We start from the raw sequence: 27,368 nt of genomic DNA, 5'->3' as shown, positions 1-27,368 counted from the left end.
CAGGCTGTTTTTGCAAACCTGGCCCAGTTCCTATCTCACAGACCTTGTATGTAGAGTGTCAGATCAATAAAATGTGCTACTTAATCAAAAACCTGTAAATCCATTTCTATGGTATTTTAACGTTAGAAAGGTAATTACTGTGTAACTAACCCTTCTCTGTTAAGCTGTCATTAATTGGATGATTTCTTATAGGCAGCTTAGCATAATGCATGCAAAATACACTGCAGTTCAGCACGGACAAAACCTGCCACTTCAAAACAAGGGCGTGTGAGTGTCTGAGAGCAGCGAGCCCTGCAGATGGGCCCTGTAACTGGATGCACAACTTCTGGACACGTACCAGGGCACTGCTGCTCTGCAGGCAGCAAACTCTGTTGGAGAAGTTATTCTAATTAGGAAGAACTGGGAGGTGGTTTTTGCTGTTAGACATCAGGCTCTGTTGTGCGTGGTATTTCACAAATGTGAAATTTAGGAAAGATCTGGGAAGTTTTTGCTGCAGACAGATGTGAGAGCGTATGTCACTGTCGGTGGGACTGGGGCAGAGGCAGCAGAAGCTCTCACAGTGCCTGCACAGTATTTTACCTTGTGGTCCTAAAGTCTCAGCTTCTGGGAGCCTTGTAATTTGGGAACCTTTGGCTCCGACAAGCCATATGCTGCCATATGGTAGCAGGAGAGAGATGGGAGCCCTAAAGACTGCAAACTCAGAAGACAAGTGGAGGAGCAGGAAATCTGTTCTGTGATCCTGTGTTTGTGCAGACTGTGCAGAGCTGGCCCTTCTGCACGCTGCTCACATGGATGTTTGTGTGCATAGATCCCGTCGGAAACTGGGAATCGTGTTGATCTTGTATCTGGAAGTTGTTTTTAAAATGGTATAAATGCTGGCATAGGAAGGAGAAAATGTCAGTAATGCCTGACCACGTTGGAAGCAAATAGCATCTTTCCTTCAATATGTGCCTCATGTTTCCATTTGGGCTCATGTTATAGTCATGGAAGTATCAATTGTAAAAGTCACCCAAGTATTCATTTAAATCTTGATAATTCTCAGGCAGGTTGAGCCCAAACTGAGTGGGACCAGGCACGCAAGAGTTACGTTGGGTTAGCACGTGTGGTTGAGGAACTGTGCTCAAGGAAGCTTGAGTTTTTGGAGTTAGAAAGAAATCCGAGTGAAACTGGTGAAATCTCCTTATGGTAAGCCACCTTCTTGATGGCAGAATCAGATGGTATTATCTGAGCGTGGCTGCTCAAAGCATTAGGAATAGAAGATGAGGAGAGAGACTCATTAATGCTAAATTTGATTATATATGCAAACCAGGTTTCTATGAAAGGAAGAACAAAAATGATCTGACTTTCAAACTAGCAAGAAGATGCACGGAGATAGAGGGCTGTGCCATTAGACATACACAGTTAAAGGCTCCTTGCCAATTTTTATGAGGGAGATGTTTCAGTCATCACTCCTGTAAATCAGCATCTGCATAATTGGAGCCCGGGTAAAAGCCCTGCCTGTTGCCATCTCCGGATCCAAATGTTGCAGGCAGGGAGGAATGTGCTTGTGATAAACAGCTTCCATCCTTCGCATCCTGTGGTCCCCACGTGAACCTGAGCTCGTGGCACCCCACGTGGTCCCCAGGGGCACGAGTCTTCCTGATGATGACCCGAAACCTGTACTCAGGGAACCCCCTCATGCTGTGGGACGAGGGGTGCAGAAGGGTGATGCTGAGCCCCGCGAGGGCTGGCCATGAAGGGCAGAGCACCGCACCTGCACCAGCTTTCTCCTCTGGCACTGAATGAAAGCAGTTACGTGTTTTATAGTCATGGGATGCCCAGTGGAGAACAGCACTGGGCCGTCTGTCTGTCTGTCTGTCCAGCATCTGGCCAGAGGGCTCTTAAAGGCTGTGACCCCCCAGGGGGATCCACACGGTGCTGTGAAGAACATTGTGGAAAGGAACAGAAGGGTGGAGGTGCTGCTTTTAAGGTGTTTGTTCAAAGTGACATATGTACTGCAAAGTGTGACATAGTTGCTAAGGTGACAGCTTGCTTTCTTTTTGGCAAAAGCAAGGGAATACCGAATATAGACAGACTGCCAGCTTTTGCATTGTTTAATTTGCACAATTTTTTATCTTTTGGCAGAAACTTCTCAGGTTTGCCTTTGGAAACAATGTTTTTCCATTCAGAATACTTCACTGCTCAGCTGGAAAAGCTAATATTGCTGCCTGTTTTTAAGGAAATGCTTAAGTAATGTGAAACGATGGATTTTTCAATGGTTCTAACTGCAGACACAAATTATGGCATTAAAAGGGTTTGGTAATGGCATTCAGTCAATTAGGGAAGATTTCCAGAAGAGAAATCCAGAAGATTTTTGCATGTTCTAGTTGTATACGGTAGCTAATTGCTCAAAGCTGAGCTCAGACACCCAGAGAGGTGAGAACTCCTGGTGGCCACGCTCGGAGGCGGTGGCTGTGATGGGAAGGAGCGATCCCACACCAGACAGCTCGGGTACTGCCAGCACCAAATGTTTTTATAACATTGTGATGGGAAAAATCTCAGCAGAGGGTTAGACTAATGTGAGCCCTCGAGAGAGGGGCTCTCCAGAGCAGCAGGCATCTGCAGCGTGAGGCAGCGCTGTGGTCCTCAGAGAGCAGAAAGGGCTCAGGAACCTCATGCCAGCTTCAGTCCTAAAGCAGTGGGGAAGGTGCATGGTGCAAGGAAGCTGCCTGGGAAAGGCTGCAGCACAGCGCCTATTGCTTTTTTGTTACACCTTTCCTTCTTCTGTGATGTTCTGACGGATGGATAAGCCTTGCTGTGAGCAAGCTGTTCCATCTGTGCCTCTTCCAAGACGCCGTAACACCTGGGAGAGGGCTGTGTTGGAGGTGGTGCCTGTGGGAGCTGCGGAGCTCGTGCCCTGGGGAGCAGAGTGTGAGGCAGCTGGGGGCTTATTGGAGAAACTGGGGGAGCTCTGGGGGCCGCCCAGCCTCTGCTCAGAGGTGCCATTGCACAGCAGAACTCTGTGTGGGTATTGTCAGAGTAAGAGGTCACCACAACCTGTACAGAGGGACTGGGGACACCTCTTTGCTAAGGTCCCAGCGGGCATCCTAGGCACTGAGGAGACAGTCTGCCATGCCTCTGTGTTAAGGAAGTAGGCAAAAAACTGGAGCAGGAAGATTTCAATAGCATGTTAGAAATGTTCCGATGGGTGTACGGTCCCAGAGTCAGCCACTGCCAGAAATAAATCTGATTTGACTGTCCTGCAGAACTCCCGGCCTGTCAACTTGATCCTTATTCCACAAGAAGCACCCGCTGCAAGCGGCCTGGCTGAATATTCTCTGGAAGTGCACAGGAACCTGAAGTACCAAAGGTGAAATTCTGCCCAGAAGGTCTCTGAAAACAGTGCTGCCTAACAGCTGTGTGGTCACTGCTACCTCAGCCACTGACTTAGAGTAGCAGCACTTCAGCAGCTCTCTGAATTTCAAACAGAGGTTTGTGTCTGTCCTCAAAATTCACCTTAGACGTCCATGCTCTGCCCTCCTGTGTTATTCCTCAGGTAATGAAAATGCAAAGTATTTTTGTTTTGAAGTGCAAAGCCTCGGCTCAAACCCTTAGGCACTTGCATGTTGGGTGCTGGTATTGGTGCCCCATGTGTGACATTGTGTTTGCTGATCTCCCTGATGCTAGGGGAAAAGTCTCTCTGGCACTAGAAACATGACCATAGAAGTAGCAAACCAATCCTTGCAGAGTTCCCAAAACCACAGAGACACCTGGCCTCTTGGTTCAGCCTGCCTTTTGGGGATGCTGGCACATGAGCTGTGTTATGGTCCATGGCTGCTTTCACCATCCAAGTCAAAATTCAGGATTTAAGAAAACATCTCAATTTAAGAAGCAAACTTGAGCCTTGCATGGAGCGTTTTCAGAGTGATCTTCTCCCTGGGTGTCTGCTGGGCAATCTGTGAGCAAATTTAAAAGCAGGTGGCTGCTTCCCCTGCTACTCCTCGTGCAGATGCACACAAAGAAGTGTCGCTGCTCTGCATCAGTTTCCCCCCCCCCCCCCCCCCCCCCCATTGAAACAGTTTTCCTATGGAGCTGGCTCTGGGGGCGACTGAAGAGGGCAAGGTCACAGCTCCCATTTGGGACTCTAAGGGGGAATTACGCCTGGGTATGTATTATACATATGGGGTTACAATGGGGTTAGGTTTGATCCTGGAAATTGCCTTATTACCACAGAGTACGTTCACTTGCATAATTACCCTTTAGAGTGGAGCAGTTTCTCTGGGTGCTTTCTCTGAAATTGTGCTTTGAAGCCTCTCCCCACCAAACCACAGCGAGCACAAGACTCCCCTCCCCACCACATCCCATGGCCAGAAGCCCGCAGAGCTCTGCTGGTCGCCATCTCCAAGGGCAGCTGGCTTGCTGGAGTGGAATTAGGTTCTGCTTTGCAAGAACACGCCTGCCAAAAAAATTAAACAATGGATGCCTTCCTGTTTAATTTTAACATTTTAATTAAATTCTGTGCTGCTGTGTGCCTTTGATCTCAGCGAGCTGATATGCACAGTGTCTTTTGTTGTGTCCTAGCAGCTTTTTATTCTAATCTTGCACGCGGATGCAGGAATGCATTTGAGTATGAATAAAAGTGCAAAAGCTGCATGCTGTCAAGTAGCGAGTGCATCCCAAACAGACTTTGCCAACTGGTGACCAAAGGCACATGGACCAAGAGATTATTTGGGAATATTTTAGTGATGTCTCAGTAGAGCTTTTTAAACGTAGTCTCTCTTTTTTTTTTATCTACTTCTGTGAATGGTATGGGAAGAAAAAATGTCATGGGTGGAATTATCCACTGAAAGATTTGAGGCTGAGAGTGGTTTATTGCAAAAAAGAATCAGCTTCAAACAGGATAATTAATAAAAATTAATAAAGTTTGATCCCTCCATCAGAGCAGAAGCAAGGCAGCGCTGCCTTCCTTGTGCTCAGGGCATGTTCATTGACTCGTCCCAGCCAACTGCACAGTGCGAGAGTGTTTGGCAGGCTGCTGCTTCTCCGTACAGAAACACAAAACATGCATACCGAGCGGCACGTGGCCAAGCAGCCCCACTGCGGCCGGTCTTCAATGTGTGGCAAAGCCCTAAAAGAAAGATGTGGTTACGCGTTGCTTCCTCTGCGCTGCTGGTGATGGGACTTTGGTGATGACAGGAGGTGAGTGAGGTAGGAGCATGTGGTGCTTTTATGACAAATGTATCAAAGTAAGCTTTCTGCTGTTCTGTAGCTTGGAGCTGATGACTGAGGAGCTGTGGAGTATTTGGCCTTTGTGATTCAGGCTGTACCTAGGTGTCAGGGAAGCAATGGTCATTGCTGCATCAGAGTTGTTGGTAGAGCTGGTTGGAGAAACGAACTTCATGTCATGGGGGGAAAACATTTTTTTGTGTAAATTTCCACAGGAATCTTGGGCTTTCTAGTGAGATAGCAAATAAAGAAATATTTTTTGCCAGAAGCTACAATATTTCAACTCAGAATAATTCCATTAAGAAGCAGCGGCTGGGTCATGTTCTCCTCCTGTCCACAGCCCAGAGCACCCCACTGCGATGCGCCAGGCTCACTCCTGGTACTGCACCATGTCCAGCATGGCCTCATGCTCCAAAGCCCTTGGAATTGGGACTTGCAAAGGAGAGTTGACATTTTTGGAGCAAAGACAACATTTTTTGGGGAAAAAGGTGAGTAAGTGTATATGCAGAAAATGGCTTTGGAAATTTTTCAGCTGGCAAGCACTGAATTTTTAGTGTGCATATTGGTGCCATGGTTTATGCTTACGCTTTGTGCTTAGCCCCCCTCCCCCTTTTTTTTATTTTTATTTTTTGGTCAAAAATGAAGTTTTTCAGAGCTGCACCGTGTCTGGCAGCCCTTCTTCCTTTGCACCTTGGCTCCCTGGATGCACACGCTGCCGTTGCAGCCTGTCGCATGTGGCAGGCAGCTCTGCAGAGGGGTGCCCATCCCAGCACGAGATCCATCCATGCCTGCCCAGGTTGTGATGTCCTGGCAGGCAGCAGAGGCTGGCTTCGCTGTGGCTGACGTATCGACATACACAGGGGACACGGGGTGGGCGCAGCAGAAGGTCTCCCTCTGCTGCCGAGCACAGTGCCAGGGTGCTGTGAAAATCAGCTCCTTGCCTGTGGTGCTCTGAGGCTGGATCGGTGCTCTCCCCACCACAAGGACCTAGTGCTGGCAGAGGTTGTTATTTTTGTTTTTGCTTTTTTTTTTCATCCCCTCCATCATGGTTTTCATGGCAGAATGGCAGCAACAGGAGACCGAGGAGGGGCTCGGAGCAGAACCGCGCCAGCACAGCTTGTGCTGCTGAGCAGCGAAATGGAGAAGCTCTTTCTGCCACAGCATCAAAATGCTCTGCTCTTTTATACAAATGCTTTTCCATCTTTTTGTTTCTCTGCTCATTAGCACTGGCCACCGTGGATGTTGTATGGGTTGCTAATGCAGCTGAAGAGGCTCTGACAAAGCTAACAAATATTTTTTTTGTGCAGCTCAGTGCCCAAAAAGTAGTGACTCAGCAATGATCCAACACCCCTCATGGGACGAACAGTTCCCAGCTATTCCCAACTCGCAATAAAATCTGCGTGTTACAGGGCTGCCGGGAGGCAGGGCTCCAAGTACCCCACATCTGTACTGCTCCTGCACAGAGAGATTGCTAAGCAAGTACTGGGTGTTAGGACAAGAGTACTCTCTTAAAAAGAGATTTTCTGGGGATTTTTACACTCCATCCCGTGATGCGCTTTGGGATGCATTCAGCTTTCTCTTCTGAATAGGGCTCCAGATGATGGAAATAAATTATCATAAATTAGAATAGATTGCACTCTTCAGCATCTCTACATCTGTCATTATGTTTCTTTAACAGTTCAGTTTAACATTTATACACACTCTGACAGCAGCTACTGGTGTGTATGCTATAAATATTGGCTTGCAGAAGACATTAATGGAGTTTAGGTAAACGTTTGATGACGCTGAGATTCTGTTCCATATGGTGGCACGCAGCAAAATCGAATGCAATGCACCATGTATAGCGCTTCTCTGTTCCTTAGGCACTGGCCTCCCAGCATCTTATCGGTGTTCCTGTGTATCAGTCTACCAAGAAATGCAGGTGCCCCCAAAGAGTTTCCTGCAATCTGTTCTGTTGTTTATCAGCTGTGTTGTTTGTGATGTTTGAAACCAGCACGTGGCATGTACGGATGGGAAGGGCCCAGGGAAAAGAGATCTCAGAAACAGCAGGCAGGAATTAGGTGAGGAGCTGCAGGAGCACTCTGGTTTGAACGCGTGGGCAGAAAACCCGTGAGATTTTTCTGGCCAAGATGCTATTTTATTAGTATCTGAGTGAATCCCAGAGGCAGGGCAAAATCTTTGCATGTTGGTTAGTCATAGTTGCTAAAACACTCTCTGAACAAAACTGTCCCCAAAACCACACATGACTGGGGAGTCTGACTTGCATCCCACTGCCTGATGAGAAGACATAGCCGAGGCCATCATGGCAAAAATTAGGGAGAAAGATATTCTGTGCGCTCTGATGTTCCTTGCCATCATTCAACAGAATTAGGATATCTCCAGCAACTTTTTTTTTTTCCTTCTCTAATTGCACCACCTTGATTAGTGCAGCCTGATGATGTGGCTGCCTTCTCCGCAGCGTTTCTCTGATTTATCCCGCTTTGGAGCTCCAAGGGTACAAAGTGTTTTGTTTAGCTCCACATTGCAGAGGAGCTGGGCAGCCCAGATGTGGGGCCCTGGGAAACATCTGGCCTGGGCTGGCCCCGGGCACTGCTGCCCTGGTGTAATGCAATGTAAGTAATGGAGTGACCGTAATGTACGGGCTGGCTTGGAGCAGGGCAGTCTGCAGAGTGCTCTTCACACTGTAAATTGCTGAAGGTCTTCGTGATGCCAGTGAATTAAAAATCCGAGGAGAAAAAACCCTGCAGTGCTGTATGTTCAAGACACTTCTTTTAAAAGCGGCTGGTGGGGAGGGGAAGAGATAACTTATCTCAATGGAAATGTATTTAAATTGTGTCTCTGGCAGCGCACTGGGTTATTGCAAAGAAAACTGTGCTCCCTGGCACTCAGCTGCAGAAATTCTTGTATAGGCCAAATGGGTAATGTGGTAATGTTAGCCCTTGTGAGCGGAATTGTTAGAGAGTTTTTCAGGCCCTTGCAAGTTGTTTCTTTTAAAAGAAGCTGCTTCAGGTGTTTTGGTGAGGTAGTCGTGCTTATTTGCACGGGCTGTTTGGAGGAGCCTTGTGTGCTCCTGAGCTCCATGAGGGACTCTGCTTCTCTCCATCCTGGCTGGGCAGAAAACCCTCTCTTACAGTTTCTCAAATTTACAGTTTTTGACACTGTTCTGACTGGATGTGTTGTTGTTCTGCCTCAACTTTCCTGTTCTTGCTGCTTCCTGCAGAAAGAAATGTGTTCACAAAACCTCTTCCCTGACAAAGTAAAATCTTGCCTGTGATTTTCCTCTAGGCAGCTAGTTGTGTCTGTCAGAGCTTGAGGCTTGTGTTTGTCTCTTGAATGATGCTATAAAGCAACTAAATTGTGTTTAAAGAAAGGCACTGTTTACATTTGCCTGCTCTTAAAGACATTTTATCCTGAATATGATTTCAGTGAGCCTTGATACAGTGGGGACCCACTCAGCTCTCTCTAAGCTGAAGGAGAACCTGGACTCCAGGGAGTATTTTCAAAGCCTTTAATTCCTCTTATATTCCTGTTTCTTGTATTTCTTTTTGGGGACTTTTGGCCCTTTGAGACTAGCTGTAAGACTTGTAATTTCAGACCCAGAGGCTGTGGGTGCAGCCCCTACCACGCAGCTATGGCAGGCAAAGGTTTCTGTGTGATGTCCTCATGCAAGCACAGTGAATTTGAGAAGGGATGCGCAGCAACAGAATATTCATGGGAACAAGCCACATGGGTGCATGCATCTTGAGAATATCTCCTTAGATTGGTTATTTAATTACGTTGTCTTATTTAGCTCTGATCTCAACTGTAAAGATACTCTTGTGTGGAGGGAGAGAAAGGAACCCTTGTTCTGGCTGGATTTTTTGTTTGTTTTCCAATATGGGTGGTGTTCCCATAGAAAATGGGTTTATGTGTTTCTTCAAATCTGCCAAGTTTTAGCTTTCACATGTGACTGATGTTCCTAAATGGAGATGACCCATTCCCAGCTCCTACTGTCACCCATACCTGGCTGAAAGATCCTTTAGGGTAGGACGGGAGAAAAGTTGCACTTTTTGCACTCAATCAGCGCGAGTTCTCAGCTTTTAAAAATATCACAAGTGAAAAACATGAATGTGAGTCATACAGGCAACCTCCATTTCCAAGAAAATATAAATATCAGAGAAACACATTCTTCAGATGTTTGTTCCTCCTGACAGGTAGGAACATCCAAGGTTTCCATATGAAGTGTTCAGTCATTGACATCGGTTCCCTGCTGTCAGAGTGACCACTGGGTACAGGAGATGCCTATTAAATGTTAACAGCTAATGTTCTGCAGGAGCTAAATTAGTCACAAGCGTCTGAGTGAGCTTTGTGTGAAGGCAGAAGGCAGAGCAGGCTGTGACTTCCCTTCTTGTGGCAAGGGGTGCTCCAGCGATCCCTGCAAATATACCTCGCTTCTGTGTGGGTTGGTCCTTGCTTTGGACCTGGATGCTCGTACACATCTCATACATCTGGTGCTACACCCCAGGGCAGCACATCTGCAACCTTTTTGGGGGGTAAGTCCCCAACTTGCCTCTCAGCAGCTGAAAAACCAGGATTTTGTATCATCCGGGCTTACTGGTATTTTGATGCCAGCATGTGTTAAAATGCATATGCATTTCCCTGTATTTTAACAGGATTAATATTTTTCAAGGCTATTTGATCAAAAAAATCCAGAAAATTATTTAAAACTGAGGCATGCTGTAGAGATCAGAGAACTCTTATGAACTGTTGAGTTGGTAATGTCAAATTAGATATGAGAAAATCCTTTTCGGCTTAAATGGTGAATAGGCTTTTCTCAGAACTTTTTTCCGTGTTTAATATCTTCATTCATCCTACTAATAATTGTTACAGCTTTGGTTTTCCCTGTGTGTACGTGCAGCGGTGCACAACAGACACAGTTCGGGCCCTGATCCATTCAGCCAAACTGCACATCCCTAAGGGCGTCAGGGAGCCCCAAAAAACCCATCACATGGGGTATGTTTTCCTCCTGTGGGTGCTGAGCCCTTCATGGACAATTTCATGCTTGTATTTGAAGACCCTGCTTGTGCTGCTGTCTGAGAGAATGGAGCCCGTGAGCGCTCTTCAGTGCTGACACATCAACATTGTCTTCTAAGAATCCTACAGATTTGAACTAGAAATACCATTTGTGTAATATTTTGCGAGAAAGCTACCGCGAGGCTCTGCAAGGGGAATTGCAAACATTACAGTATTACAAATACTGCCTTTTTTTTTTTTTTTTTTTTCCTTAACTTTTGGAGGGCCCCCTCGGTAACAAGCTGCTGCAATAGCTCAAGAAGGCAGCGCGCGTCCTGCTCGCACCAGATGGGTCTCGTTTGTGCTGCCACTCGGAGTCGGCAGCGGCAGCAAATGGAGTGGAGCCCGAGGCAGTGCTTTGCTGCCTGAAGTTGGTGCCTGATGAACTACAGAGATAAAATAAGGCGAGAGTCTGCCTCCAGCTTTTCCCTTTGAGTGTGCACGTAAGTGTTAGGTGGCCCGTGTTTGAAGAGACAACGTGAAACGCGCTTTCAAATATTTTCTTGAAGTTCTGTTAATTATTTCATTATAATGGTGAGGAACAAAGCAGGAGAATCAATACGCCTAATTATTACATCTAAATGCAAGAGAAATTAGCCAGTGAACTCTCTCTTCTCTGGGGAGGATTAATCTTCCTATGCTCTATTTCAAATGTCTTCCAGAAAAATGAAAGGCTTATCGCCTAGGAAACACGCGGCCCTAAGCGCCCAGGTCCGGCCCTTGGATTTACGGGCAGTGAGGGGACTCTTACTTAGTTGGTCTTCCGAAGCACAAAATTAGATTGTTTTACTTGCGTTTAACCATTGTAATTGGAGTTTTGTGGCTGGGTGATTTGAATGACTAATGTTCACAGTGCATGCACCACGAGTGATCTGGAGATGCCTCAGCCAGCTCTGGATGCAGTGGCGAAGCTGCATGTCCCATTGGAAGGGCATGGGATGGGCCTGGACCTGACCTTGTCAATGGGGCATTGCTAATTAGCTGAGCTCAGCAATGAAGTTCTGTGTTGATGGGTCTATGCTGCATTCAGAATGGCAGTAGAGTCTGGTTCTAGCTCTTCCCTGTTGATGTGGACCAAGCCAAAAATATTTCATGGTATTTTCTACTAGGTTGATTATAATAATATTAAGCTGTAAGGTCTGGTTTTCTGTAGGTTTTGTTATTTGTTGTCACATGTTGTCCCGGTGGAAATCCAAGTCTGGAAACACAAACTGTACTTGTCCAGAATATCACCACATTCATGCACATGCAGATTATGCTCAGGAAGAGATGGGTTAGGTTTATTCCTTGCCTGAAAACCCACCTTAATGTAAAGAAGATGAAGCAGCTAAAAAAAGGAGTCTAAAGGACAAAAAAAAAAAAAAAAAAAAAAAAAAAAAAGGTCAGTTCCTTTGCATAACACGGGGGAAATCAGCCTTACAATTCACAAACCAAGATGACAGCTTGCTGTAGGGAAATACTTCAGTCCATCAATTATTTTGCATTTTTTGGATTGCATTACTCATGGCAGTTTATTAATTAGTTTCTATTTTGCACTCTTCTTTAAAAGAAAAAAGATTTCAGCTCATTATGTATCACCCAGTACCTTTCTCCCTTCCCAAATTACTCTCCAAATCGCGGTCGGTTCCCATCTTTCCTGGCTGTCAAGTTGATTAACTGGGCGATGCTGACTGGAGGGCATGGGATGGGCCACTGATGCACCACCTGATTATGTGGTCATGGAAACCCCCCGAGGTAAGACCTCTGTTATCAAAATAAATTGGGATTTTCTGCCAACTAATGGTTGGCGGAGCTTGCACTAATGCTAGATTCTGCTGGATGATGCACTATGGAAGCCAATTAGCCTTTGCTGTGATAAGCTCGGCTTTGATTAAGCTTTTCCAGGCTTTCTCATCGCAAGAAACATGTATTACTCATTGAACATACAAATGCATTTGCAGTGTGTAATTACAGAATTTTCTAAAGGAGTGACCTATTTTAAACTGGGCTTTTGTTGCACACTTATTCCTTAGTTGTCCTTACCAACTCGATCATGCGGTGTAATTCAGCAAACATAATTGACTGGTTTTAGGAGTTAAAATATCCTCTTGTTGAATGCTTTATGCTTCAAATACTGAATATAATGAAGACCACTGTGGTGGGTACGTAAGCTATCTGCAGCCACTCTGAAAGCCCTGCCCTTTGCAAAGAGCTTTTGGGAAGCAGCAGACTGGCAATGCTGCCATCCCCAACTTCAGCCAATCTAGAAGTGATCTTGTCCCAAGAACAAATCCTTTTTCTGTAGCTGTGGACAGGGATAACTCTTATCCTGCTGAATGTGCAGCTTGTTCCACTTGATGGGAATTCATTTATTGATCCCGACTCATTTGCAGGGTGATCATGGATGAAACATTGTAATTAAATTTGATTATGGCTGTATATCATGTCTTTAGTCTTTGACACTTGGGATTTGGATTTTATGGTGTGCCTTCTGTAGGTGATAATGGCTTGTGAAGAGCACCAAGGAGTTAATGTATTTTCACACTCCTTAGGAATACATTTTCTGTGTTACTTTCTCATGTATCGTGTTGTTAACTGAGTGACAGTATCATGTTTCTTATCCGGTCATACATATTATGATAGCTTTAGTCACTTCATCTTTGAGATTGTATGAGCTTGTAGATCTACATCTGTGTTCATATGGTGCTGCTTTAGAAAAATGCTTATGAAATGAAAATTTTGCTTCCAAACCTAACTGTCATAGTCATCATGGGTAACGTAAGCCTTCCTATAGGTAAATGTATATGCTTCCTATTTGTGGTGCCTTTAATTTATTACCTGACTGTTTGTTTTTGTTTTGTGTTTTTTTTTTTTTTCCTATTCAGAATTATGTACTGTGGTACTATATTTGGGTCATATCATATTGGCCTGTTTAGCACTTTCTGATTGAACAGCATTGCAAAATCTCACGTCACAGCAGAAGGAAGAAGTACTGCAGCAGGCAGTGCAGTGCTCCAATCTGTACTTTCCCATTTTACATCCCATCTCCTGTTCCGTAGCCGCAGGCTCCAAAGTGAGTATGGCCTCGTTCCTCACTTTGTGGTGGTGTTGCTCTTGAGGGAACCAAGGGCTTGACTGTTGCAGAAAACTGTGGTTGAGAGTCATTATAAGCCCCAGTCGTGGGTGGTAAGCTTGTGTGTGAGAGAGGATTTGACCCTTTCTGCAGAGTGTGGTTGATGACTTCAGTGTCTCTTGCCTTACCGGTGGGGCTGGTGGGTTCAAGAAGTGCACGGTGTGGGGGTGTAAGCACATCCTTCACTTGTGGGGCTTTGCTATCCCAGACTGTGCTCTCTTGTTGAGTTCTTTCTTCTGATAGCATAGATGCTCCCAGGGTTCCTGCTGACACCACAGAGCAGACTTCTCTTCTTACTCTAAAATACCGTATTTATCCTTCTCCAAATGAACAGTTTTCAAGTGTCCCACTGGACACTCAGACTAGAATAGTCTGAGCACTTCTGCTGTTTTATTGTACTTGCCAGCTTTTATGCATGTACAGAGGCTCCAGTGAGCCTCTCCTAAGCATTACTGTGTCCTTTATTTAAATTAAATTCCATCTATGGTAGTAATTTTGCAAGGGAAGGTCCCAGGACTCAAGTTTGATTTTGATTATCTGAATTGTGTTTTCAATTCTGCAGCATTTGACCTGAAACAGTTTTTTTAAAAAAAAAAAAATCTTAAGAATTATAATTTTTTTCCATTCTATCAATAGTAACTGCAAACTTGAGCATATGCTGCAAAAAGCATGGAGGCAAAGCATTCAGTTAGAGAGAGAACACAAGTGCCTTTTTAATCTGAGAAAATTAGCAGAATGGATACAACTTCCAGCAAACTGTGGCTTCAGATCTGCAAGCTGATAAAATCTGCATATTAGTCACAAGTTATTTTTCCAGATTTCCAGTTCATTCTGTTTTCTTAATTAAAGATGCTGCAATTCCCTTTCAGCCCTTTCAGTCTCTGTTTCATAACCAGAACGCTTGGTGGGTGAAGGGGAGAGCCAGCATCATCACCACCACCTTTATTAGAGCCCACTTCTGGCAGGTTGTGGTTTGTTTTTGTTTCTAAACCAACAAAGATGCCAGGCTGTCTTTTATTCAGGAGTAAATCTAAGGAAAATACATTCTTCTCTTGGGACCAAATACTGTAAAAGTGAGATTTTGCCCCAAGGGAAGATGTTGCTTTATGACACACAAACAAAAAACAAGAAGAAGTTATTAAATCCAAACCCATCATTGTGTGTTTTTGTTGTTGTTGGGTTTTGTTTGTTTGTTTTGCTCAGCATCTCAGCACATCCAGTATTTGCCCACTGTACGTTTTATGCAAGTGTAGAAGTTTATAACCTTTCTGATTCTTTGCAGGGGTAGATGTGTGTCTGTCTATGTCACATGGCATCCATTGCTTTGAGAATTAATGGTACCTCACTGATTTTACCTACCTATCAAGTGTTCTAAGTGCCATAAAGTTCTTCTAAATACAAGAACAGTGCCTGGCCCAGGGAAGGGGCACCATCACTTGCCTCTTTGTCTAATGGCTCAGGGAAACATTTCCCTATCAGAAATGGTCCCTTTTGGTGCACCAGTAATGTCATCAGAGAAGGAGCTTTTCTGCCAGAAATAGCACCCACCAGCTACAACGTGGGCATGGCTGCTAAGGATAACGTGGAAGAGTATTTGGGCTGAAAAGCTTAGCTCTTTGTAGCCTCACATTGAATGAGGAAATCTGCTGCTCTTAGCTGCAGTCACAGCCAGTGTTTTCTGCACTTGTTTGGCACGTGGCAGTTTGCATAGAAGTTGTTCAGGCGGTGCTTTTGAGCTGGAGTTTGTCCTGTTATCCCCTCTGGAGAAGCGCTGGTGCTGGCAGTGGTGTCCATAGAGCAGGTTTGTAGCCGGCACAATCAGAGCAACTACCATAAACTCTAGCTCTCTTGGTTTTCTAATACTCAGATAGTTCGGTGTTGCCTGTTATTTGCATATATATATGTTATTCTCTTATACTGTGTTTTCTATCCTAAATTTACAAGGAGAGGCTATTCACATCCAGAACACACAGGGATATACAGAGGGAAAGGTAGAGGGTTAGCATTGGCCTACAAGCAGAACAAAACCTTCAGCAAGGGCCAGTTTCTTACAGATGTTTGATAAACATATGCAGCACCTATTTCCAGTTCAGTTTAGCTAGTCAGTAGGCAGAAAACTGTTCCACTGTATAACGTATTTCCAACCAAAGGATCATCCATGTTTGTGCTCTCCTCTATCCATTTTTCTTCCTTGTGCTCCTCTCTTTTGCCCCATTTTCACTGCTGTCAGCCTGATCATTGCCTAGAGATGTATGTCATTGGACCACCACTCATGGGGAGGACTTCTGTGGTTGGAACAAGACTCCCCAGAAGGACTAACGGAGAAACTTAGAGATTTTCCAACCCATGACGACTGATGCAAGAGTGGAAGTGAGTCTGCACATTTAGATAAAGCAGTTAAAACCTTTTTTATCCCCATGAAATACTAAAATGCTGTTAAAGCAGAACAGTTGTTGTAATTTTATGTGTGAATACATAAAGAAAAATTAACCTTTTCAGGTTGGTGGCACTCATTATCCTAGAACTATTTTTTACAGGGTCCTTCTACTGCATTTCTAGATCACCTTTACTTAAAATTTGCTCTGACATGTTTTGTATTTTGGAGGAATTTTCCCCTCCATAAGATGAAACATTGTCCTGTAATCTGCTTTTTTTTTCTTACTCGTGGCAAACTCTTAAAAGTTAAACGCTGAATTCACAGTGGACTATGTGTGCACTTTTCTGCCATTGTTCTGTACTGAAAATGTCCTCTTTATTTTCTGTTAGGGCAAACTGATCGATATACTCCTACAAGATTATACCTCCTCAATGTCATGTCATTAATAAAGACAATGTTTACTAATAACTGTAGCATTGTGTCTTTTAAAAAAAAAAAAAAAAACATTTATTTCCAGCATGACCTTCATATTGGATTTATCTATTGTTAGGTTGAAAAAGTAACAATATTCTACAGTGTTGTAATGCTATCATAACAAAATATGTAACAAAAGCATTTGGGTATAAATTGACTGTTGTTGCGGTACAATTATGTGGTTATGTGGAGGAGGTTGGTGACTTCTTTATTTCAGGATACTGCTCTTCTTAAAAGGCTGCTACAAGTGAAGAAGTGATGTGTCTCTTGGCTGCAGGAGGATTTGGGGGAAGAAAAAATTGCAAATAAATGTTTCACAAGAACAGCCTCTGCTGTAGGAGCTGGCTTAAACAAACAGGCTCAGCTAACACCTGAGTGGATGCACCTGAGAAATCCTAGTGGAAATCCTGCTGGGATGGCTCTAGAGGGCATTACCGTGGATTGCCGTGACCATCATCTTGGCTTTGAAGCAAATCTGTGATTCACCATGGGTAAATGTTGACTTTTTCATGTTATTGAGGTGAGAGTTCTGCAGCCATCATTCTGGATGCATGGAACAGACAGAATGAGGGACTGTGTGTGTGTGTCCAGTGCAGGGCTGGGCTGGTATCTGTCACCCGAGCAGGGTAAGTGCTGCTTTCTGGAGCAATTGCAGCTGTGATATTGCTGTGCTGATGCTATAATATTTAGATCTCCAGGAAAGACAGTTGGGTGCTATGGATGTTGGATCCTCTTCAAAAATAAGCTCAAAGTCGTTTTGGAGGGTGGAAGAAACAAAGGCATGGCTCAAAGGGGAGCAGCAAAGCACCTGATATGGTGGTGTGGGTGATAACAAGCCTTTGGCAGCCTCCTTGACCTGCATCTCCTGGAGGCAAGGAGGCTTCTGCTTGGATGCTGGGGTACAGAAAAGCCTGTAGGAAACCCTCGGTGCACACTGCAGAAAGTACAGGGCTCATTTTGAAATTGAACTCCTGTATTTGCGATTTAAACTTTTTTTTTTTTTTTTGGCTTTTACGTGCTTGAAATCTTCATTACCTGAAATGAGCAATGGAGAGCCATTCTTCAGGGCTCTGTAGGTAAGAAAGCAACACATTTCTGTAGGCACACTGATTTCATACTTCCACAGCAGAGGCTGTGATCACAGTCTGTATTCCCCCCTAGGAACATGCATAGAGCAGATATACCCTTTAAAGAGTGAACTATTAGAAACATTTTCCTCTTGTTTCACTACTATTATCTTTTTTCTTTTCTTTTCTTTTCTTTTTTTTTTTTTTTTTTTTTTAAGTGAAAGCTTGTAAAACATGGGCAAAATGTAGAGCTGAAAGGAAGAGAAGCCAGGAATACTAAAGAGAGAGAGAGAGCTTGCTTGAAAGTGTTGGCCAAGCAGCTGTTCATGCCTCCTATTTAGCATGAATGGAAGACATAGCCCTGATTAAAAATGGTAGGTAGCAGCTGCACAGCCTGGGCTAAGGATTACCAGATGGTTAACTGTGATTGACTTGTCTCCATGGAGCTCAGTGGGGAGGGAGGAATGGAATATCTGAAATGTGATGAACATGCTAGGTACACAATTTTTTTTTTTTTTTTATAATGAATGTGCCAGATTTGTTTACATGCTTCTTGAATAAAATATGGCTGCTAGTTTGACTTAAGACAGACATCTTTAGTACATGCTATGTTGCAAAACCTTGCTCTTTTGATTGTAGGTGTGATGATTTCCCCCCCCTCCTCCCCACCCCCCGGTGCTGTGATACAGCATAAAATAATTGGTTGACAGAATGTTGATTCTGCAGCACGGGGAGGATTTGCACAGATGGGAGTCAAAATATGTCTCCTTGCCTTATGCTAATGCCACCACAAAGGTTAGGGAGAAGTTCAGAACCGAATGTGGAATTCTTGTGCTGCTTTAGCTGTTGCGAAGTATTTAAAGTCGGTACCTGAAGAACGAAGATCTGGATCCAACTGCTCTGGTTGTCTGCTCACTCTGCTTTACAGCGAGAGGGTAACAGCACTTGCTGTGTTCAGAGCACAGTGATACCAATTCAGCTGCTATTCCTTTCTGTGTGCCCATCGTGGCCAAAGCAGATTTTTTTTTTTTTTTTTTTAAGCCTGGGAAGGGCCAGTGCTCGGCAGAAGTGCAAGAAATCACAGATCACTCTAAAAATACTATGGCAAGGGGATGACGCATCAGCACGGCTCCAAACAGCGCCTTCTAATGGGGCTTGGCCAAATTTCTTCCAACTGCCAAACAATTGGCATTTGTGTAAGCAATATGTTCTGCAGAGGCTGTAGCCGTGTGTGTGGTGATGTATTCATCATACAACCAATTTGTTGGGGCAGCAGGAGAAAGGAAGTATCGGCCAGGTCAATGGCCAGCACATCTCTCCCAGCTCTTCTGGGCAATCCCAGAAAAGCAGCTGCCCCGTGACTCAGTTTCCCTTCCCCTCCCTCTGACCTCAGCTCCTTTGCAGCTCTCCTGGTGTGTTTTTGGAGGATGCCTGGAGCCCTGGCGCTCCCGCGGAAGGCCCCAGGGCTTGCTCAGAGCAGAGCATCCTGTGTGCTTCCAACCTTCTGCTCCAAGCGACCGCCGCGACTTGGCTGGCAGGTGGCAGGAGGTGGGAACTGCAGCTAACCGAGAATAGAAACCAGTCATTTTGGAAGTAATACCTTGGCATGTCGTTAGGAAAAAATAAATAGTAATACCAGCAAATACTTTAGGAAGGCAAAGATAAATACCGTGTTTGAGGGAATGCGTTGCCTCCAGCTGAGGGGAGTGGGAGGCTTGGGCTGTGCGTTTCTTTATCCTCTGCTGTGAATGTTTTTACTTTGTCTGCATTAATTTTTTATATCAAATTACAAATATGTCAAAAAGATGGAGCTGACAATTATGCCAACTCATTCCCTCGGATTTGAGTATGAATGAAACTGCAATACAGATTTGTCTTTGTAAGTGCTTTGTTACCTAGAAAACACTGCTTGTGAGCCTGTGGCAATTAGCATGGGCATTAGTCTCACCTGAATGTCATCACTGCATATAAACACAAATAAAATGATAGTTAAAGCTTCCAGTATTGAAATTGAAATGGTTTATTTCATCTTTGTTGTGGGGTGTGTGAGTGTTTTGACAACATGACAGCCTGCCTACCTTATCCTTCACTAAACATAAAAGCAAACCAAGACGCCATCTGATTTATCAGAACAAGCATCAGTCCCTTGAAAGCAGATTGAAACTCTCCTTGTCCTCAAATCATACCTGTAAGCGCCAAAGGGAGGAGGTGGGCCTGGAGACAGCAGCCAGGCCCTATCACTCCATGTGGGATGAAATATTTGGCTGTGGGTTTCGTGATACTGCTCGAGTGTCCTGGCTGTAGCACTAACAGCATCTCCTGATCTCAGAGGCCTGAGAACTGTGAGGTTTGTCGTGCCGTGGTGAAGGAGCAACAGGCTTTGGTCTCCTCATACACATCACATCCCCTGGATGCTGGGATGGGGTGGATGCCCATGGCTGGATCGGTGCCTTCTCCCCACATATGAGAGTCATTTCTTCTTCATTGATGATTGGCTAAGCCATGAGGGAAGCAGCCTTCACGTCTTACCCCTCCAAAAAAAAAAAAAAAAAAAAAAAAGACAAGGCTGCCAAAATTTTGTCTGCTTTGAGTCATGAAGAAACATTGGAATCTTGAAAGTGTACTTGCTTTGAAAAAGATACCCACATCCCCAACCTCAGATCTGGTCAATTGAAGGATTTTGATTTTGATCCATTATACTTTCTTTCTTATATGTGTTACAGTCTTGTAACACAATATTTTTCAACTGAAACTGTTCATTTTGAAAGCTTCAGAAGAAGAATTTTGACAATGTCAAAAATTTCTGTACAGAACATGTCATCCTGCCTGTCAACAGCTATTTGTGACAAATGAAAGTTTTAAAGGGGAAAATACATGCTTATAAAAACAGTTCTTTGGGAAATTTCTTTCTGGCTGCATTGTTTAATGCATTATTTCAATTTTGATGAAATAGAAAATGGTTAGTTTAGTGTGTTGTGGGAATTGAGGGCAATTCCTCTTGAGGCTCCACCAGAGAAGGTTCCTTGTTGTCAGTGGGGAAGTTTCTTCTCAGCTCTGCTGGGAAGAAACATCCTTCACAAGCTGGTCTCGGGGGAAGTGCTGGGGTTTGAGGTTTAAAGGTTCATGTGGTGCCTCCTTATGGGTCCCTCTCTTCCCCTCCAAAAGCACCAGGAGCCTCTTACCGGCTATAGGTACACCACCAAGAGTGACAGCACCATACCAAAGGTGTCTTCCCAAGTTGCAGAAGCCTCCTGTCCCTCAGGGTGAACAACACATGAGGCACTGTGTCCAGTATTAGTTTTGTAATTAGAAAACGCACCTGGCCATCACCATGGTAAAAATGAGGGGAGCTGAGCTGTCTGCCAGCGCTGCTGCAGCTCAGGCTTTCCTGTTTGCCTTCAAGACGGCCACCAACAAAGGCCTATTAATGAGATGGCAGCAAAGCTTCCCTTGGAGGTAAGTGTCTACAACCATGCTTTTTGGGTTGTTTACTGCTGCATGTTGTAAATACTACTATATGCGAAGAGAAGTATTTATACCATTTTATTCTTGCACAGCATTGTCTTCTGCTAGTGCAAAGATGCTTCTTATAAAACATTCTCATCTTGGTGAGCTACACGTCAATAAGTGCTTGGTAGCAAACAAAAAATGTCTGACTGCCGTTGTAAACAAAACAGATGCAAGTGATTTTACTTCTTAGCATTGTGTGCTGACCTCTAGGGTTTGGAAAACACAGATTGTCCAACCCCATCTACGCTCTGTTTTGCTATTTCACTCTCAGCACAAACCCCATCATTTCCAAGCCATTCTGTCACGGATACCTCACTGTGTGACATTTTCCTGGTGATATTTCTAAGCAGATTTTTTGTCCCCGGTAGCATAAACACCATGGACCAGGATTTTTTATTTATTTATTTTTTTTTGGTAACTCAAGGCCTAGTGCTTCGTATTGAGAATAGCACCTCGCTGTGAATAAAAGCTCAGTCACAAAATGTCAGGTGGCTACAGCATCCTGCCTTTCATACTGCTAAATTTGTCTCAGAAAGGGTGTGATGAATTAGTTCTTTGGCTAATTACTTGGACATATGTAGTCTGCTTTGTGGGTGTTTGGGTGGCTCACTTGTACTCACACAATATAAATCAAATGCATCTCCTGCTGGCTGAACGCTGCCTTGAATGTAGATGGTTAATTCAGAAACCTTTTTTACAAACTGCACTGGTTATCAGCTTAAAATTAACTTCTAAAATGAATTATTTACACTGTTATACAAAAATGTGGACAATTAGTCCAATTTATTTTGCAAATGTAAAGCAATATAAATTGGCTTTAAAAAGATTGTGTACATAATGTGTGATTTTGTCTTAGCCAGCTTGACTGAAGAAGTAAAATCTTGATGTTGATTTGCTGCAACATAGAATAGAAATATATATAAAATTCAAAAGTTACACGTATGTAATGAGAATATATATTTTTGCACACGTATATATATATATGAAATAGTGTGTGGGTGGCCGTAGGCATCTGGACTTGAAGCATCACCTCTGAGTCTGAAATCTGTATCTTGATGGGGCAACCTGTCACTCTGCTGTGGTTTGGATTCGTGATGTGCCAAGAGCAAGCTGCATTAAGCAAGGCTGGATTAAACCTCATCTGTGCTGTAAAGGTCATTAGCAACAGGGGTCGGCCCTTTCTCCCTCTCCTTACCTGGGTATCCACAGTTTCTTTCAGCTGGATGTTTCTGTGTAATCATCCTTAAGAGTAATCTATGGATGGAAAATAAACACTCTTTCTGAGCTGGCTTGTGAATATTGCTATGGTGCAAGCAGTCATTCCTGATGAAGGTGTGCAGACATCCCAGCACTATTGTCCCAATGTGTGTGATCCCTAAACTTCGTATTTAAAACTTGGATAGCTTGGGGAAGCCAGGCAGCATCTTCTGCTTGCATCTGTGCCTTGTCTGCCTGCATTTTTAGCCGTGTCTGCAAGATGAGGTGGTGCTAGGCTCTAACACTGGTGCTGGAGGAGTGCTAAGCCCAGGGGAGCTCAGTGCTGTTGCTTCAGGACTGTGCCTCCCAGATACGTTGTCTCCTCTCGTGGTACCCGTTGTGTTCATACAGCACAAAAATCTCATCACAGAGGATTAGGGGGTTTAGTTCTGCACTGTGCAGTTGAACCGGTTAAGCTGCACTTGGTTTATCCACGTGCCCAGATATCTTCATGAATTCATCCTGCCCTACAGCACGTGCACCTTCTGCTGAGAATTAGATTTATATTTTTTAATTTCTGGACAAAAAGAATCTAAATAAACTAACAGAGTTGGGCAATTCATCTGGATTAATGGGGACTGACTCTATTAGCCTAATACAACACTAATCTGATTCCAAACTGTTAACATATTAAAGCCGCTTAATTATATGTTTGTTTGACACAGTGTGGTAATCCTGTATGATTTAGGGTATATTGTCACAGTTCTTGACTTGCAGTGACTCACCATTGATAAAAACACAATTAAAGCCCTTCAGTGTGGGTTAGGCACTCACTTCACCCTTTGCTGTGTTGAAATGTGGCTCATAGTAAGCGCTGCCAACCATCCTCACAGCTTGTACAAGCAGGAGGGAAGGAGAAAGAAAAAGTTTCCACCTCTGTTTAATGCATGGGAGGGCAAGAGGACAAAAAGACTGGTTGCTTGTGCAGGAAACCAGTGTCTGAGCTGAGAAGTGATTCCAGGGTTCCTGAATCCCCTTTGCTGATTTAATAATATGACAAACTTCTTCCTCTGCCGATGCTGCTAATGAACCTGGGCTTCATCATAAATACAAAAATTCAATAAAGGGGGAGGTCTGGAATTACTTCTAGATTAAGCAGGAGGTCAAGGGATAAGAGGATATAGCACTTGGATGTATTTGGACAGTTGTCTGGTATCACGCAGTGTTTTCTACCCAGTCTGCAGATAGCAATGCTCCAAAAAACGAAAAGCCTCCTCACATCTGCTCACTGTGAAGAGTGGGATAATGAAATGCAAAATCAAAGCAGAACACAAGGCCTCTGCTTGTTTGAGCCAGGCTCTGTCGGAGGAGAAGATACCCACCCCGAGAAAAACACTCAGCTGCTGGTGAGTACTGCTTGTGCAAGGGGCCTCATCCTGGCTTGTGAGGAAGATGCTGCCCTGATCCCCAGCAGGAGTAGGGCCAAACCTGGGACATTTCTGCATCACCCACCACACTCCTCCATAGCGTGGTGTTTTTCTCAGCAGAATATGCAATGTGTTATGTGCTGTGGACTCAATTTCCTTGTGCGAAATACAGCATCTTTGGGGCTCTGCAGAGAACCAGGAGCAGGTGCAAAATGTGTAACTCCTGATGAGAAATGAGCCCAGCACACCAAGTCACTCACCGCTGGAGATCCTGCCAGAACTGCTCAGCTAATTCCCCTGTCCTAAAACCGCAGGTGGCACCTCTGCTTTTCAGTCGGGCAAAATCTCTGCTTTGTTGTCCCAAATGACAAGTTGTTTTTTTTACACCTTGTGCAATACCTTTGAGATTTTATGTTGCTATCAGGCAAGGTAGGGCTGCAAATCTTAAACAACATCTTTGAAATCAATACAGAACAGAGGCATGTTTACCTGCAGCTTTGTACTTAATTGAAAACGTTCAGCTTTTTAACTACAACTGACAGTCTTTCAATGTTTCTTGCAGCTTGGTGGGAAGATCTTAGCTTAAGCCTGATGTAGACGATATGGGGCTTTGGTGGCCCTCCAAGGCTGAAGTCTTCCTCGAATGGGTGACATATAAAGTTGTGCCTCAAAAACAAGTTAAATCATTTCTGATCTTGTGTCTCTCTCAGATTCAGCATCTGCATGGCCTAATGAAGCAAACGCAAAAAATTCAGATTTCAGGGATGGTCTTATATGAGGATGTGGACAACAACATCCCTGAACCTAGCAGTGCTGCCAGTGGTAATGTCTTTGGTGGGCAATATGGGGACAGTCTCAAAGGGTTATGGTGAAATGAGGGCCACCCAGAGTGATGCTGTAAGTTCGGGGGCATTTGGCCAGGCTCCAAAGAACAGAAAGTTCTAATTTCCGTATGATTCTGAGGGTTTTGAGTCTGCTGTTAGGTTTTGTCACCCTCTGAGGGTTTGCTTGCTTCAACAAAAGGACCTGGGGCTCATCAACCAGTAGGGAAGGTCTGTTCCCAGTTAGAGAAATTTGTATCCATGGCAGCTCAAATCAGAATAAAAAGAGAGCTTTAAGCCCCTCTGGGAGTGCCTTTCACATGACAAGGCAGTGTCTGGATGCTGCGGGAATATTTCCTCATTGATCATCTTCACAGTGTGGCGATGCCTGTGAGCACCGAGAGTGGTGGCAGCGTGCCTGGAGTTGGTGCTGGGGTCTGCTTCTGTGTGCCCCTGCCTCCACCTTGTGTCCACCTGGCACTGCAGTGGTGGACAGTACACCACTGGGGCACAGTACCTCCTGTGATATCTTTTCTTTATTTATTTTTTCCTTCCAGGTAGTTTTCTAACGGATACAGAGGTATTAGTAACTCATGTTTTGTCTCCAGTTCTCACTCTGAGCTGACTGTAGAAATGTCATGCCTGCACACAAACATATGAGACTGTTTGGAAAGATTTTTTTTCCCCACCATCTGAGCTGTTTTCTTTCCATTGCTTCCACTTCTGTGTTATTTCTGATTGACATGGGAAGTCGCTGTCCCAGCACCGTTTGCTCCAGCTATCAGGACAGTTAACTGTGCTTTTTGCAGTTACCACTTACCCTTTCCCAAGGTGCTCTTTAACCCTGTTGTTTTATACCTTTAACCCCAACATCCTTCATGGGGATGAGTTAAATTCCATGGTCGGGTTAGGTTTTCTTTTTCTAAAAGGTGTCAGGCTGCAGGAATGGCTGCAGACATAATGCCATTGGCAGGAGCAGCCGTAATGAAAGCTTTGGTACAAGAGTGGGTCTTGTGCCATCTGATTTTGGAGGGGAAGGTGGGCATCTTTTCTGGTTGCTGGTGGTATGCGTGAAAGTCGTCCCCTTGGGTAAGAAATATCCAGATAAAGGAGCGTTTTCAGATCAGATCCGCGTTAATCAAGAAGTTAGTGACACCTGGTGGCAGGCTCTGGCCGGCTGTGGAAAAACATGAGCTTTTCTGGTGACCCAGATTCAACAACTGCCCTTCCCTGCAGAATCTGCTGCTGTTTACTAACGAGTGCAAAAGGCTCCAAATTATGGTGCTTGTTTTCCAGGGTTTTGCAGAGAGAAAAACCTGGTAGGTAATTGTGTGCAGTGATGGGAGCAACCCCACCAGGAGTTGTGCCCTGGCTCTGCAGGCAGGATTATGTCCCTGAGCTGTCCCCAAGTCCTTGCATTCAGCTGGTTCCCTCCTCTCCAGTCACCCAGAGCACATTTTTTGTAACAGATGAAGAATTTGGGGAAGAACAGGCTGCAGCAGGGACTAAGCTCAGCTGAATTCTTATCCAGTTCAATTTGGATTAGTTAATTGCATACTTAACAAGATGCATAAGTTTGGTATTATTTGTATCTGGCTCATCTTACAGAGACATAAAGGAATGCATTACTGACATGACAATAGCATGCTTGCACTTATCCATACTTGCTAAACCTGCCAGCACCTAGCTTGGCAGAATGCTTTTACTCAGGGGAGTTTTGGAGTTGCTGATTGTTTGGGTGCAAGCACCTCTGTGCACAGGGCCTGCCGGGCTGACGTGCTTGGGGAGCAGCAGGTTTGGATGAGCCCCAACTGCTCTTTGGGGCCGGCCCTGGGTGCTGCTCCCTGCTGCAGAGCCAGTGGGACGGCCTCGGGGAGGTTGTGCTGGCTGCAGGAGGGATCCTTGCTGCCCCTCGAAAAATAGAGTGGCTGCAGTTCCAAAACTGCAAAAAGAAAAAAAAAAAAAAGTTAACATATTTATGAAGGCTTCTTGAAAGTAAAATTTTATCCCTTATAAGCACATCTTCTAGTCGATGGAAGTAAGTGTAGCATCATTATATCAGTGAGTGACATGAAAGGATCATTCAGTAGGTATCGCTGCTGCTGTCCTTCTCCAACGATGGTTTCACTGCAAGAGATTAACAATCAAACATGTTTCCTGAATGCTCTAAGCTCCCAGTGTTTTGGGATCAGAAGAACAGAGGCTTTGCTGAATTGCGGTCACTTCAGTTGTACTGAGGTGTCCTTCCAGCCATCATTTAATGCTTTAGAAGTATTTTATACTTTCTGTTTAATTAGTTTCCTCTGGATGTGGTTGGATTTTGTATGTTGTCTAAATGGTTCTTCTCCAAACTGCCTGAGGTGTCAAGTTGATCCCGACAGAAATGCTGAAGCAATCGGTATTATATGGGAGCTGTGACCATGCGGAGCTGCATCGCTGGTGCTGAGCTGCTCCTGGCTGTGACAGCTCATTATCTCTGCGTTCCCAGGCACCGTAATATCAAAGTCACTCTATTTGTGTTCTACGGAAACCTTTTTGTTTATCCTGGTGGGTGGAAGATACATTCGCGTGTGATTTTGCACGTATTGCTGTTTGTGCTGTACGGCAACTGTGTTTAGTAAGCGGTCCAGCAGCTTGGTGCTTTCATTGGTGCAGAGGCCAGTGGGGAGGCTTGTACTGCTGTGAGTTTGTTTCATGAAGTCTGTGATATTATTTATATTCATATCTATATACTATGATATATACATTTACATATATATTACATTTTTAACAATGTGTAAGCATGGATGAAGATGAAAGCTGTTTCCAGTCCTGACAAAGTCTCTGTACACCTCTCAGAAGCAGTCAATAAAGAGTCTTCCTGGTCTAAAATATTTGGTGATGTCTTTTTGAGCTCATATGGCTTTTGTGATGGACAAAGACAGTAACGTTAGCCACTCATGGTGAATTTTTAAAAAACACTTACACCCAAGTGTATTTGTTGTGATCTGTGGGGTTCATTGGAATCACTGTAAACCTTTGAAACTGTTCTGAATGTGCAGCAAGTGGTTTTGTTTATTTACCTTTTATTTATTTTTTAATATTTAATTTCAATAAAGGTGAAAATATTAAGCATTCAAACTCACT

At 44.3% G+C, this 27,368-nt stretch overlaps 1 protein-coding gene across 1 annotated transcript in view; it reads left to right on the top strand.

The window, feature by feature from the left end:
• The window catches only part of SYNPR (synaptoporin), a 91,612-nt gene that overhangs the window by 5,582 nt on the left and 58,662 nt on the right, over positions 1–27,368 (top strand). The window lies entirely within an intron of this gene.

This window comes from Aythya ferina (assembly GCF_964211825.1).
Source record: "Aythya ferina genome assembly, chromosome: 10".
NCBI lineage: Eukaryota > Metazoa > Chordata > Aves > Anseriformes > Anatidae > Aythya > Aythya ferina.
The sequence above is the reverse complement of the archived record's forward strand: the minus strand, read 5'-3'. Positions and strand labels throughout refer to the sequence as shown.